The sequence below is a fragment of the Pseudopipra pipra genome, chromosome 11 (assembly GCF_036250125.1).
Source record: "Pseudopipra pipra isolate bDixPip1 chromosome 11, bDixPip1.hap1, whole genome shotgun sequence".
Classification (NCBI taxonomy): Eukaryota; Metazoa; Chordata; class Aves; order Passeriformes; family Pipridae; genus Pseudopipra; species Pseudopipra pipra.
The window spans coordinates 7113127-7128794 of NC_087559.1; the positions used below are offsets into that span (position 1 = coordinate 7113127).

The 15668-nt window shown below is 45.1% G+C and overlaps 1 protein-coding gene across 1 annotated transcript in view; it reads left to right on the top strand.

The window, feature by feature from the left end:
* Positions 1–15668, top strand: part of PRICKLE2 (prickle planar cell polarity protein 2) — a 105324-nt gene that overhangs the window by 19233 nt on the left and 70423 nt on the right. The window lies entirely within an intron of this gene.

The following is a 15668-nucleotide window of genomic DNA, read 5'->3' on the forward strand; positions in this document are numbered from 1 at the left end:
TGGGAGACCACCTTGCTTGGGTTACTTGGAACCCAGTTAATTTCCTCTGCTGAGGGCATGCCATCCATGTGGGGAAAAGAGGAGGGAGAAGGAAAGACCTTCCCAGGCTGCCCACAGGTCCATGCCAGTACCAGGGCTGCACTGATGGCCATGTTTCCTCTCAAACCAGTACTTGGAAGCTCAAGCAAGTAATTTCTGTTTCCCTTTTGGCTTAAAGTATAGTAGCAGTTGCAGATTTACTCAGCCAGACTGGTTCTGTCATCAGTTTATCTGTAATTAAGATTCCTAATTGATAAGGAAAAAGCTTTGTCATTCAATGTAAAGTGAGAAAAGGAAAGGGTTTTTCTTGGAAAGTGTTCGCAGGCATTCTTCTGCAGAAGTGAACAACCCCCTGTCCAATGTTGTGCAAATAACTGGGTTTGTTTTGTTCAAGAGACATCCTGTTAGCTCGGATGGTTTGTGGATGTAACCAGGTTTTTTGACTGCATGAACGACTCTGACCTGACATCTAGCACTGGAGTACGACATATCAAGGGCTGCATGAGTCTGTGGTGCTTTGATTGGAAATGGTCTCCCAGACTTAGGTGACAGATGGAGGCTGGGAGCTTCCTCCACATTATATGGGGTGCATAAAGTCTAGCTGTGGGTGAGAGGGGTTGTCCCATTGGCTACGTCCCTTTAGCTGCTGTCTAGAGAGGTTTTGGTGCTGGGTTGCCAGAAGCAGGAGGAGAGGGAGAAGCCATCCAGAAAATAACCAGGTTCAGATTTTGTAGAATTTACTTGTGGACTTTTGGACATCTCAGCTTTCCAGGTGCCCAGGTCTTGGTTCAAAAGTGGTGACTTTGTATTGAGCTTCTGGTTTTAATCTTTTTCTTCTACCCTGCTTCTCTGTAAGGGACTTGGTCCTGGGGACACTCAGCTGCCCTGTGAGAGATGCTGCCTCCCCTGTGCCTGTCCTGGGGAAACCTGGATCCCGTGTGCGTGCCACAGCATCTCCAAGAAAGGAGGGCAAAAGCAAAGGGCTTGTTTGTTCAAAATGTCAGCATAGAAATTATAATGGAAAATTCCTTTTTTTCCCCCATGGAACTCCACACACACACAAAGCCTTTTCCAGCCAGCTCCCTTCTTTAGCACTCAGTATTGATTAGTGAAATCAAATCGGGCGACGTCGTCGTTACCTGCCGCAGGCTGGTGGAGGAAGTCACGGATTTCCAGTTGCACGCGGCTCTCGTGGAGCTCACGGCAGAGTGCAAGCGGTGTGACATTGAGACCGTACCTGCACGGTCAGTTATCACCTGCTTTTGATATAATCCTCCTTGTTTTGCCCAGGCTGAGGTCTGCAGCGATGCTGGGGCCCTGTGTCCTCGGCAGATGGGCAGCTGCCCGCAGGCAGCGATGCCGCCGGGCGCCCGCCTCTCCGCACCAGCAGGCATTCGTTGTGCATTTTATTTTTTGCCTGTGTTCATCTCCAGCATTACAGACGTGTGTGTGTGTGTGTGTGTGTGTGTGTGTGTGCAGAGCAGTGCTGGTGTGCCAGGGAGGATTATTATATTGCTGAAGGTTCTTTTTTTTTCTTTTTTACTTCTCCCTTCATATATTTGGAAAAGCAATACAAAATTACATATATAAACGGCAACATCTGTTACGGAAGCCTGGCCCAGGCAAATTACTGCTTTAGAAAGTCAGTGCAGATCCTCCTGTGATTCACTTATGTGCTTGCCAGAGTCACATCATACCCACAGCGCTTTATTCCAGCTAGGATAGGTGTGTCTTTTTTATTTTACACCCACATCAAATTCCTAAAATAAGAGGACTGTAAAAGGAAAAAATAACTGGAGTTTATTTTTCTCTGGAGTCCATGGGATTCTGGAAGTTATTATTAGAGGTGAAGTCATCACAGAGGAGGCTGTAACCCTTGGGGAAGGGTGTGGGCGATGCTGCTCTTGCAGAAAGAAGGGTGGTGGTAGAGTCCCAGGGCAAGGGGACACAGGCACCAGTGGGAAGGCTGGAGAATTCCCTGTCTACATCTTGTCCATGTCCATGATTTCGGCCAGATGGAGACAAGAGTGTTTCAGTGTGTGTCCTTCCTCCAGTGTGGTGGCACTGGGAGCAGAGCAGATCTGCTCTGGGTGTTCCAGGCTCCACCACATCTGCAGCACCATCCCATCACTGGCTTTAAGTGTCCAGGCCACACTGACAACTGGATGGAGCTATTCTTTATTTTTACTTCACGTAAAACAGAGTTGAATCCTTGTTACCATGGAAACGAGCAGCCCTAATTATAAGGAGTTTGATTCACTGGATGTAAAAAGCTATATAATTCTTCTTTTTCTCTTTAAAAAAAAAGAAATAAAAAAGGTGTATCAGAAAATGACAACCCTGTATCTGATGTAAGGTTAATCTTGAGTGTTTTCTGTATGAGTGGTGTTCTAGAAACATAGAAAATAATAGTTCTGCTGTGTCTGTAATGGTGAGCCAGACTGGGATCAGCAATACCATCCTTTGCTGCCCATTACTTGTGCTGAACCATGGCTGCCTTCAGGCCAGCACTGAAAACAAATCAAAGTCATTGCATTCTGTATGATTTTCCTTTTTTTTTTTTTTTCTGTTGCATCATGTGTAGCACGAAGAGAGGAGATAAAGCCAGAGGGCAGAGGTGAAAATGTCTCCTGCCGGGAACTCAGGATTGCAGCCAGGAAAAGAGCTCAGCACCGCTCGGTGCGGAAAGGATTAAAGTCTGTGCAGGGCCCATGAATAGCCCCATTGAGCAACTGCGGGGCTGGGAGTTATGCAGTGGCTAAAGTGTTTTGCCAGATCTGCTTATTTTGCAGACAGCAGTGAAGTAACATTATGGTTTACAGCAAAACAGGATGCGACTCAGTATGTAAATGCTGAATAAAGAATGCTGCGTGTGTGCAGTGTGGCCTTTGCAAGTGATCTGAGTTCATCCTCCCCATCCATCTGTCCTTTGAGGGAAATAGCTGAAAACTGCAAAAATTAGGGTGTGTTTTCTATCTTGGCTCTTCGGCTTCTCTTTCTTTAAGGAGACAGCGAAGGGACCATCCCAGGCAGGTCAGAGCATTGGTTGTATTTGGGTCAGGAGGGTTACCAGGAGGGCACAGATTTGCACATGGAATTGATTATTTTATTCCATTTTTAGAATGTGCTTACTGCGTTTTAAAACTCAAATTCGTCTTTTAACGCAGATACTTAAATCCTGGCCTGAAACCGTAGCTAAGAGGAGAGCATTAAATACTTGCTAAATCCCTATTTCAAATAAACATGTGAGAGAGCGGCTTTTTGGTTTACTGGTGAAGAAACAAAGCTGATATTTTAGAATTTATCCAATTAAATTCTGCAGAGTGGGCTGTCACGTGAGGATAAATACATTTAGGGCCACGTCCCTTCAAGCATGAGAAACGGGGGGGACAGGTGAAGAGGTGTTTAGGTGTAACCTTGTCCATGCTTGTGACAAAGGCTTTTTCCAGCCCTGGGTGTGGTTGCTGATGAGTCAGGAGCCCATCTTCCACCTGGGAAGGGCTGGCATGTTCTGGTTGTATGGCATCATGGAAGGAACAAGACCAATTGTGTCAAGTTTATGGTTGGACTTGATCTTAAGGATCTTTTCCAACCTAAATGATTCTGTGATTCTATGATTGCCACCCTTGTTTGTGTCAGTATCTGCATCATATGGATGAGAAACCAATCTGGGAAGGGTTGGAGGGCCACAGCAGCTCAGCTGCTTCCTTGAGGAAGCCTGGGTTGCTCTGTGGACTCTCTTCATGGGCTGCACCCTGCTGGGACACCAGCATCCCTCTGGCTGGGTGGGACACACCAGTCCCCCATCAGGATGTTCCTCCATCGGAGCAAGCAGCTCTGAACAACCTGGATAGAGGGAATGCTTTCTATCTGTGCTAGCCCAAGGGTGGTCTGATGTGTTATCGCACTTCACTTTGGTGGGGATGATCACCACCATCAGACGCTCTTTTAAGGCCTGGGGGAATAATTTGGGAATGGGGATGCTGTTTGCAGAAGCAGGATGGTCGCACCCTATAGTGTGTGCAAATGGGATGAGGGAGCTGGAAACCCCAGGGATGCTCGTTCTGCAAATGGTTTTCAGTTAATGGGGTCCTGAGATCTGTGATTATGTGGCAAATTGTGTGCTTAAAGTTGTGTACACGGATGGTTTATCAAAGGCAGCAGAGCTGACTCCGGTGCTCAATATTGGGAGTGTGTTTCAGTACCTTGAACTGTAAGAAAGGATCTAACCCCAGCCAGGACTTCAGCTGGTCTTTTTCTGGACTGAAAAAATTTTTAAGCCTTTTAAATACCTCAGGTTTTTTACAAGATATCCATTTCTGGTTTTAAAAACCCATCACCACGGTATAGCCTATCAATGTCTGACAGCTGTGACCAGGTAAGAATTACCGTGTCTTGAACAGAATTTATGAAACCACAAATTACCTTTTACCTATTGAAAATTAATACAACACTCGTGGTTTTAGACTAACACAAAGGAACCACAGTACTTCTTTCTTTTAACAGTCAACTTGTGACTGATATAATTTTTTAATGTGCACCCCCCAAATGTTTGGAATGTATAAATATATATAGCACATTAAAAAAATTATAAAAACCATTAGGCAAGAATAGCACGTTAAAATGTATTTTACATGTTTTTCTTAGGCTCAGTTGACCATATGTTAAAATAAACTTCAGCAATGGCAACAATTCTTGTTTGAGATTATGTCTTAATAAAATAGCATGTGGGTGGTAAATACAAGCAGATACATTTCTGCACAGGAATTGGGATTCAGCTATTTTATATGATGTTTATCTAAACTATCCCCACTGAGTAGCTTCCACCTGCATCGTCTGCATTAGGACATGGTCCCATTCCCACTGGAGCCAGTGGGACCTCTCCAGTGGGGTCGGTGGGCTGTACTATTGCAAGGGTGTGTGTCCTGTCTTGCCCGTGGGGTGCACAGCTGCTCCCCCTGAGCACATCACAGAACTCCTGGATCTCCTAAAATCCTTGGTAGATGTGGTACTGAGACCAGCAGGTAGGACCTGCAGGGCTTGGTGCCGGGCTGTCACATGCAGCCTGGGCTGGATGCAGGCACTGGGAGCATCCGACCCTGTTCCTCCAGTATGACATGGCCCACGCTTGGAATGGGGAGGATGCCAGGCAGGCTGGGTAATTGCATTTTCACCTGGCACTGGTGTAGTGAGGTGCAGTGCAGCAGTAAATGTACAGCTAAATCTGCATTAGAGACAGACAGTGAGCGGTGTCCTGGTGTCGCTGTCACCAAGGGACTGACTCTACCTGGGTTCAGTTTGGGGTGCATGCCCTCGCCTCCTGTGGTGTCCCAGCCCCTCTGGCTCCCACCTCTGTGTCAGACCCATCCCTGTGTTATTTATCTTCACTGCTGATTGTTTACTTAACTTTGCATTTATTCAGGATTTAACTCTGCAGCCTGTTTTAATTGGTGGGGCTGTGGCGTTGTTGTGCTAAACTCGAGACAGATGGTGCTTGAACAGGGACCACACACAGAGACCACAGAAATGGTGCTGGCCAGGCCAGCCAAGCAGGGTCCTGTGTGGATACTGGTGGGTGGGAACCAGCACCAAGTCCGGGATGCTTTGCTGAACTGCCCAAAGCTCAAGGTGGGGAGAGGCAAAGGGAAGGGGCCGTGCTGAGTACAAGGGATAACATCGTCTCTCCAGCTCACTCATCTCTTTTTCTCGTGGCACAGAGTTTTTCCTAGAGGAGTAGTGAAGAGTTTGCCAGGCCCAGCTCCATCACCTCTGTCACAAAAAAAAGCCTTTTTTGCTGTAAGGAGCGGGTGGAAGGGCCCTTCAGTGTGATTGCTGGAGTGGTCCCTGCCCCTTGCGGGCAGCATGGGGAGAGAGGACAGAGCCAGGCAAAGGCTTTCAGAGGAAGCAATGTAATGCCTCCTTACTGAGCAGTGTGGCTGGACATCATTATCTCAGTGCACAGTTGCCATGGTGTCTGGCACACGTTGGCATGAGTGCTGGGATAACGCTCTGCCCAAATGCTCAGACAGTTTGTTCCATTGCTTGGAGCCAGGGAAAGGAGATGACCCCAGTCCTGATCCCTAAAGAGCTTGTGGCTCCTCAGCATGAGCAGGAGGAAAGTGCTTGGAGTTGAGGCGGGTGAGGAGGCTGGGAGGGGATACAGGGGTGATTCTCTACCAGGAGATCCCAAAAGTTGTGTTCTGCTGCAGCACCTGCCCCGGGACCCCCAGGGAATCACACATCAACCCGACCTACACGGCTGTCCCCGTGCTCTGATAGTCATTATATCGGTGTGTCTCCCTGCACACCCTGGCAGCTCTTCCTGCAGGGGAGTTGTGGGCAAGGAAGCTGTAATCCTGGCTCCAGCAAGGTGAGGCTCCTCACAGTGCTTGCAGGACTCTCTTAGAAAATGCTGGTAGAAGTGAAAGGGAGGAGTGCTTCTAACTGGTTATGAGGAACAGCTGAGGGAGTCAGCCTGCAGAAAAGGAGACTCAGGGTGGACCTTATTGCTCTCTACAACTACTTGAAAGGAGGTTGTAGCCACATGTGGGTCAGTCTCTTCTCCCAGGGAACAAGCAATAGGACAAGAAGAAATGGCCTCAAGCTGCACCAGGGGAGGTTTAGATTGCACTTCAGGAAGTAATTATTCTCTGAAAGGGTTGTCAAGCACTGGAACAGGCTGCCCAGGGAAGTGGTTGAGTCACCATCCCTGGAGGTATTTAAAAGATACATTGATGTGGCACTCAGGGACATGGTTTAGTGGTGGGCTTGGCAGTGCTGGGTTAATGGTTGGACTTGATGGTCTTAGAGACCTTTTTCAGTCTAAAGAATTTTAGGATTCTATAGGCTTGTTCTCTCCTTAAGAGGATTACAAGGTCTTTAGGGCAGAGATATCATCCTGGGCACATGTTTGTATGGTGCCTGCTTTGCAGCTGGGCTTTCTCCTAAGGTGTAGGTGTCCTCACTTCAGCCCATGCACCAGCTGTTGGAGATTTAGAGCAGAGCGCCCTGAATAGACGGTCTTGCAACCAAAAGCACATCTTGGTGACCTCAGACTATGAGTGAGAGGCTGTGATTCACAGGGGCCCTCTGGTGAGATTAGAGATTTACCCACTTGAATTTCTTGAGATCTCCAAATCAGGAAGAAGCCACTGGTGAGCAGACTTGTCTTCTCTTGTCCAGTCCTGCAGGTGGGCAGTAAAGCTGGTAGTCAGTGGTTTTGTGAGCTGCCAGGAGAGCCAAAAAAATGTGCTGACCATGTGAAAGTGCAGGGTCTGTACAAAGGCTTTCTTGTCTCCCATGTGGAAATTGGTTTGCAAGTAGAAACAAGGAACCTGGGAAAGGTTCTGCAATTAGAAGCTCATCTGTCTGTGACTCTGGTGGGATAAAACACCTTCACACCTTCCTTGGAGTAAATGCAGGGTAACAAATGCTGGGATCCTGACAGCTGGATTAAGGGTGATTATCATAGGATTTCAGGAGTATTAACATGACAGTAAAATCAAAAAGAAACCCTGGGAAACACCAAGAAGCACAATAGGAGAGGACCCATCCTGTCCATCTTCCAAATGGCTGAGTGCTTGGTGTGGTCCAGTCAAAGCGGCTTGGGAAGCGGGAGCAGATCCAGGGCTGGAAACCTTGGATACAGGGCTATATGGGAAAGGCAGAATCAGATGTCTCAGGGTGTAATTCACCCAGTACAAAATAAAACGCAATCCTGGTTTGTTGGTTGTGCTGCAGCCAGGGTGCTATTATGTGCATTTTTATGAGGCATTTTATCTAGAAGTGCTTTTTCTCTCGAGGACCCTTTAAATTGATTTTCCACATCAACTTATTTTTATAATTGCATCATGTTTACTGATTCTGGCTCATGAACTTATAACATCTGAATGCTGTAATCATGAGGCAGCCAGCCTTTCTGGGGAGACTGCATTGAATAAATACAGTACAGAGGAACAGATACAGTCAATTAATTAGCTTTCACCCAGCCTCGGTACCGAAGTGACTCACAGGGTGTTTATCCAGAGAGTTGCACCTTGCTCTGGGCTCTGCCCAGGGGCAGGTAGAGGAGAGGTTACCTTGTTTCAGTCGGCCGCAAGTCTGCCGGTGCAAGATGAAAAGCAGCTAAGTGGGGCCTCTGTTCAAAGCTGAAGTCTGAAATCTGTAAATAGGAAATGGAAATAAACAGGAACAAGAAGAAGAAAAAAGCTCTTTATTGAAATGTTTGATAAACAGCTGAAGTAATGCAGATGAAGTGTGAGAGAGTTTGGAGTCATTAGTGAAGTAAACAAGGATTAGACACGATTTGAAGTCATTTGACCTATACATTTTTAGGTGGTTTTTTTTTTGGTACCAAACTTGTATCAGTTGCCTGGTCAGTCATTCAGGGAATAGCATTTTACTGGGGAATATTGTTTTTTATCACCCCAGCTGCTGATCCGTGGTGCAAATCTGTTGCCATAATATTTTAATAGTCATTTCACTCAACTCCTCCTGCAGGGCTACAACTGACTGTGAGGTAAAATGGTGACATAAAGCAAAAAACTGTCCCTTGCCACAATCTGACACTTCCACTCGGAAAAATTTGCCTTTTTAGAACCATTTGGGACTCACAGAAAATGGCTTTGCATTTTGGGGTGGCTTGTGGTGCATGGAAAGCCTTGCCTGGCATGGCAAGGATCTTGGAGCTCCAACAGCTCCCTGGTAGCAAGGTGGGGTTCCTTCTGATTTATACCCCATCAAACCTTCCCACATTTCTTGGATTTTCTGCCAAACTGTGGGTGCGAAGCTTCGCAGGCCTCGGTTCAGGCGTCGCGCTTTGTGTCTGTCATTAATAAACAGTATTTACATAAGTAAGAGGGTGGAATATTGCTCACAACCCTCGTTTGGTGTGGAGTAGCTCTCCACTGATAAGCTGTTTATGTCGAAGAGGAAAATAATGTTTAAATGGAACAGATAAGCAAATAGCTGGATTTGGCAAACAGATGTGAGAAGTGGAGTAGAAATCAAATTGTGGAGTTGTAATAATAGGTAAAATCATAGTCAGGCTGTTCAGTGTCCTGGTTCCTCTCTGCCTCTCGTCCAGCGTCCAGGGACAGGAGGACCAGGGGTGTGGTGACCTGCCCCATAGCAACCCAAATGACTTCTGGTGAGATTTCAACCCATGGTGAACATTTCTTTAACAGCACTGATGAGAAGGAAATTTTTCAACAGCTTTGGGAACAACATGTCAGTGGCAACAAAGCAAGTTTTTAATAACGTTTACATAGGAGCGGAGAACAGCATTTTTCTCCCAGGATCGGTTGCTCTAACACACAAGTCTGTACTGGGATGCTTTGCTAACGTGATTTATTACCAACCTTCTTATTATATGGCCTTTCTAAATGATTTTTTATTAATTCCAAGTGTTTGTTTGGTCCCTTTCAAATACCAAAGGAAAGAGCCAAGTCTGACAGTTTGATAGTTTGACGTATTTATTGAGATCTGTGTACTCTGGTTATCACTCCCTCCAGCTCCACAATGGGTTTGTTTACCCTGAGTAGGGGTTTATGTACTGCACATGGAAGTACTATAAAAATTAAAACAACTTTACATTTGTTTTCCTTGCTATCTGAGCTCCAGCCTCACAATCCATCCCAGTCATCCAGAGCTGGGAGAATTTGGTGGGGCAAAAGCAAGGTGTGGCAATTCTCATTTAAATTCTCTTCTTCTAAGGTAGAAAGCCCCATTCTGTGTTGATAAAATACCTTATGCTCAAAAATGAAATCTCGGTGCAAAAGAGGCACAGATTAAAGGAAAGCTGTCATAAAGTCTCCTTGGAAAAATGTAAGCAATATATGTGTGTTATAGATGTACTATATATGCAGATACTGTTCTTTGGATTCTGTTTTATTTAAAAAGAGAGGGTTTTGCAATCTCTGTTTAGGAGTGGTGTGGTCCCATCTGGAAACCATTCTTTCAGATGTGCATCCTACACAATAGATCACTATTTTGTTGTTTAATATGAGCCCAGTTCCCCCGAGCATTTGGTATATCCAGGCACTGGATGTATTTCTTATCATCTATATTGCTTCATTAATACTGCACAAACCGACCCTGGAGCTGTGCAGCCGCTTTTGTGTGTCTGGTGTCATCTCTTGCAGCCAAACGAAGGCTCGTGCCAAGGAACCGAGGTCACAAATCTGGGCACACAACGTGCTTTTGGGGCCGTTAACCACCATCGCCTTATTAAACTTGGACTCCCATTTTCTAACCCTCCGACCCAACCGATTGCTGGAGGTTTTTGGTTTGTTGGATTTTTTTCTTTAAAAAAAAAAAAGAAATTAAAATAAGCCTCAGGTTGAGAAGTCTGAAAAAAAATGTATTTTTGTGATGGCTGAAGATGGCTTTGCCACCCTGCAGGGTTGCTGGGTGCTGGTCATGTAGAAGATGTACCTTGGAGTCAACTGGATGGGGGACCATGTGCTTAATTTTAGGTGCTAATCTGGGCCCTTTGGTTTTGCATCCATGGCACAACGCAGATTTAAATGAGCCCCAAACAATTCTCCATAAGATGGGAATGACTTTTTTCAGATATAATAAAAATGAGAACATTTTCTGCTGAAAGTGGATAGGAGAACATGGAAAGTTCCCAGTGCAGCTGAATGTGTAAGAGAACCCCACTCCTCCTCCGAAAAGGAGGAAAGAGAAGAGAAGGGAGTTCAAGTCAATATGGAAAGCAGTACTGGAGCTGGGAGGAAGGCAGAGATGTGCATGGGATCAACCTTGCTGAAATCGAGCAGGATTTGTTACTTCAGCAAAGAAGTGTTTGAGCCTTTCTCAGTGTTTGTCTGGGAAGAGTGATGTGCACTCACGGAACCATAGAAACAACAAATAATAACCGCGGCACTAAATGGCTTGCTCTAATCAAAAGCAGACTGTTGTGGTTATATTTGAGCACTGTCATTACAAGAAACTCTGTAATGAGTATTTTTTTTTCATTTTTCATTTGCATCAAACAGATTCCCTGTATTAACATTAACGGCCTTCTGTGGAGCCCGAGGTATTTACAAATTCTGTGGTGCTGCTTCAGTCTTGTGGGAAGATTTTCAGTTCTTATTTAAATCACCCAAGACAGTTATGCTGGGCAGATTGGAAGCATGAACTACGTGGAAAATAGCACACAAGCTTTGCTCTTGATGAGTGGTCTATAGTCCTATGCTTTTGCTATGACTACCAGAGCTCTGGTGGATAAAATATGTCATGTATATAATATGTATATTGACATACTGTGTTGTGGTTGTGATGCCAAATGCCCAGAGCATCTGGGAAGGTAAAGATGGAGCATCTTTCTGCTAACAGTAGATGAGGCTTTGTTTTCCTCATTTGCTGAAACCCCCCTTGTAGGAAACTTTGGATTTTGATAGTTGATAATTGGGTTTTATTCACAGGGTAGTGCTCTTATTAGTTGAAATATAAGTTGCCAAAGGTGCTATGGTTAATCTTTTTGGATGGGGAGAAAATGTATCTGAAAGACTTGTGCTGACATTCTGTAAACAGATTTTGCTGTGGCATTAGTTTAGTTTGCAAACAAAAAGCATGTTTGTGGTGAGTGGAGTCTATCCCTAATTGCTTGGCAAAACAGTGTGGCTGAGGACTGGTAGGGAGGTGTATGTCCTCTTTTTCACCTCGCAGTTACCACAGCACTGCTGGTCACACCTGCCTCCGCTTCATGATGATTTCACCTCCATCTCCAACAGCTACTTGAAAGCAAACTGTCCGCCAGCTTCAGCCTCTCATCTCTCCATGGTGTGAGCAGGGATCACATCTGCTCCTGGGTCGGTTATACCAGCAGAAAATCACTCCTTGAGGGTGCGTTGCATGGATTTGCAAGCCCTAGCACACCAAAGGTGATGGCTGAGGGGTTTGGTGTTAGGTCAGTCAACATCTAAATTATAGCCAGGACCTCTGAAAAAAACTGTAATTTGGGATCATTGTAAGCATGGGAACAGCCAGTCTGTTGAGGGGCTTCCCAGAAGGGTTGAGCTGAGGAGAAGGTAGTTCCATGGAGAAATGCCTCCTTTTATCTCAGGACAGGTATAATGTGGTGATGCAGATTGATTTGCTGTGGGTTAAAGCATGGAAGAAGCAGGTTTACTTCCTTTGCCAGAGACCACAGCACGCAGAGGGCATGTGGTGTCCTCCAGCAAAGCACAACAATGAACATTTAAGGGAACATTGCAAGTATTTTAATGACTTTTCCCAGCTATGTTTGTCCCTTTGCTGACCTTAGTTACGTCTGGTAGACCTGTAAAAGCAAGGACGCTCAGTGAAACCACACACGAGCAGCACGGGGCTGTTTAAGAGGGAAGGACAGGGCTGCTCTGAGGTTTCCAGAAACAAAATTGTGAAGCCAATTCAGGATTCTTTGGTTCCAGCTAAAATTTTGCATCCTAGCCAGTTCAGTGCTGTGATCACTCTGGGGAGAGAACAGGGCTCCAGGCTGGGGTGTGATGAACAGGGGCTGGAGTTATCTCTCGAGGGATTTTTTTCCAACAAGTGTCCTTGCAGCAGCAAGGCATGGCTATCTGCATCCTTGTCATGTTTTGGTGGTGCATGAAAGCTTTTCTGCCTTCCTTTTTTTCACCTCTGTTTTGTTATTCTCTGGTCCCCCCCTTACTTTAATGAGACTGTTTCCACTTGATCATTTCCCAGAAAAGAGTTGTTAAAGCAAAATCTCTCCTTGTTTTGGCAGTGCTGTGTGATCACTCCATCTGCAAGGTCATCCCTCATCAGCTGAGACATTGGGTCAACACCCTGGACCGATGTGTCTGTAGAATTTAGCACATGTTTAAACTGGAAATGAAAATTCTCCTTCTCAGGTCAAGACATACCTTATTTAATTCAGTGCTTAGTTTTCAAGGATCCAGAGAGCTCACAGAGTTTTGGAGTACTTGGATCTTGTGTCAGCTTTCGTTCTCTTTTGGCATCCAGATGTTAATATATGGATGAACCAAGCAGTGATGCTGATGAGCCCATTCCCATCCCTGAATGCATATGAGGAATGAACGAGTGTCTTGGCTGGACTGAGCACACACTCCCACTCTGTTTATGTGACTCCACGTACCTTTGAAATCGATGCGCAAATCCACATGTCACCATGATACGTCCTCAATATATTGAGCATATGTGCCTTGGGAGCTGGAAATAACAGAATCAAAGTGTAATTCAGAGCCAGCCGTTGTCGGTCCAACTTCATTTATCATCATCATTGTCCTTATCAATTGTGATTCCAACGGCGGGCTGCTGTTGGGCAGATGATGGCTCTTTTGTGGATGGTGCTGTTTGTGCGCTTGGTTGCAGCGCAGCCGTTTTGGCACAAATAACACCAACTGTGAAGTTCCTTTTTCATAATATTATTTTTCTGCTGTTCATGTTTATGGCATCTTGGAAGCGGAATGTAGTTTTGCACGTGATTTTTTTACATTGTGGAGAAGTGGTCCAAGAGTATTTGGTATTAACAAGATGTTTCTTAATGGGAAACATCTCTGTAGATACAGGCTCAAGTTTTCATAATTGCGTGTTCAGTAACTACCAGTTGTGTGCTCATTTAAGCAGATGTATCTCCACCCATTCCCTTCAGTTCGTGTTTAATAGGATGATTTGTTCAGTCGCGAGGCTTAGAGGATTTCAGTCAGCCCAACTGGCAACAAGAAATAAGGGAATAATAAATTTTGCAGAAGTTGGTGCGTGATGTGTTTAAGGTACAGGAATTACTAACTGCTTTTTCAGACTTGAGCACAGCCAAGGCTGTTACACACCAGTGCACGACTGTGTCATGCTGCAGTTGATTTCTTCCGCTGCCTCTTCCTGCGTGCGCAGACGTAGCCAAGGTCCAAGACGCACGCGATTACTCACACGATCAATGCCCCTGCCCCTTGGGGCACTTGACTGGACTAAGGAACCTTGCATGAACCCTTCTTTTTTTTGTGATTAGTTGGTGAAAACATTGACTTTGTATCTTGCACACGGTTAGTTTTGCAATAGGCTACTACTTTTATACCATTCCCTGCTCTTGAAAAGATTTGCAAGGTGTTAACCGTTCATCAGAGATTTACTATTGAATTCCGTGGTTGTTCGAAGTTCCCAGCAGCTGTTGGCTTTGAATCTTCCGGATACATATTGCAGAAACCACTCTCTTCTACAAGTAATTGTTATAGCAGGGAATATTTTGGCCCCATCTGCTTTTCAGCACTATTCGTTACAGCCTGGGTTTGTGCGTTGGTGCTCGAGCGTTTTGCCACCTGCTGATATCTCAAATACTGTTACGCACACAGGTGAGCAGAGTCCTTTAGAAATGCCTCTTGCACTCCTGTATGCATCTTAAGAGAGGAAAATTCAGTCTTTTCCTATACTATTCTTATACATCATAGCCTTCTGTTGTGTTTTTGAAAGCCAACTGTGCAATTCACATTTGGGCTGTCAATAAAGATGCCCGATGCTTTCCTGCAGTGGCTGTAGAGATTTGTTTTGAGTGCCTCTCTGGATCTCACATGGTTTGATAAACATGCTCAGTCTATCATCCCTCCCTCTCTGTTTCCTGCAGTGATAATGGATTGTAGAACCCTTAATAAGCAAATTCAGGCCAATCTATCAAATAACCAAGTTGAAAGACATCGCGTCTTTCACTCAGCAAACAGATGCAAGATATTAGGGCTTCAAGTCACAGACCTGCATGAATTTAATGGGGAGGTTCTCATCATTCCCAGGGCCTTTGCCTGGAGTTGTAAAATAAATTATCCTCATTAATTTTAATATTTCATGAAATCTCACAAAGTGACGGCTTTCTGGGCAGATTAATATAAAAGCCATAAAATTCACATGAGCCATATGTTATCTGAGCACCAAATGGGATGCCTGGGATTCTTACCATCAATATCCTTTTAAATTTGGCTTCAGCAGTGATTCATGGCATACTCATCCCTGATGAGAACCTCGATAGTGCGAGTGGCATTACTTCAATGTGCATTTGCTCTGTCCAACTGGTTATTTGACTGTTTTTTTGGAAAACCACCATACATGGAGTTTGTTGGCTGTTTCATCTGTGTAAGGTCTGCATGGTGGCACGGTACCAGCGGCATCAGGCTGATGCGTTGTGAAGTATCATTCGCTCTGGGTCAAATATCTGGGCTCAGTTTGCCAGGTGGGTGCCTTGGTGCAATCCTGAGCTCTTTGACAACTCATTTCCACGCTAGTGAGCCAGCTCAGATTGTGCATTAAATCCACCCATACTGTTTTCTCTTCCTGCTACCAGCCTCCCCAAGCTCCTCACATTTAAACAGGCCTGGCTAAAAGCAGATGAGAGTGTATCCTCTCTTGGTCCTCCTGACTCTAAAGTTAATTTGGGAAGTGTTGTACCCAGTCAGCATTATCAGGTGCTGTTTGTAAACATACAGTATTAAACACAACTATGCTTTGGATATTCCTCCAGAATCTGTACACAAGTCTTTAGAAAGGCGTCTGCCAGCTCAGTTTGGGGGTTTTCATTATTATTTTTTATTTCTTCCTTGAAAACCCTACCAGCATCAAGGCTTTGCTGTACCAGCATAATCACAGGCACCACTTGCTACCTGGCTCTGCATTTTGCTCTG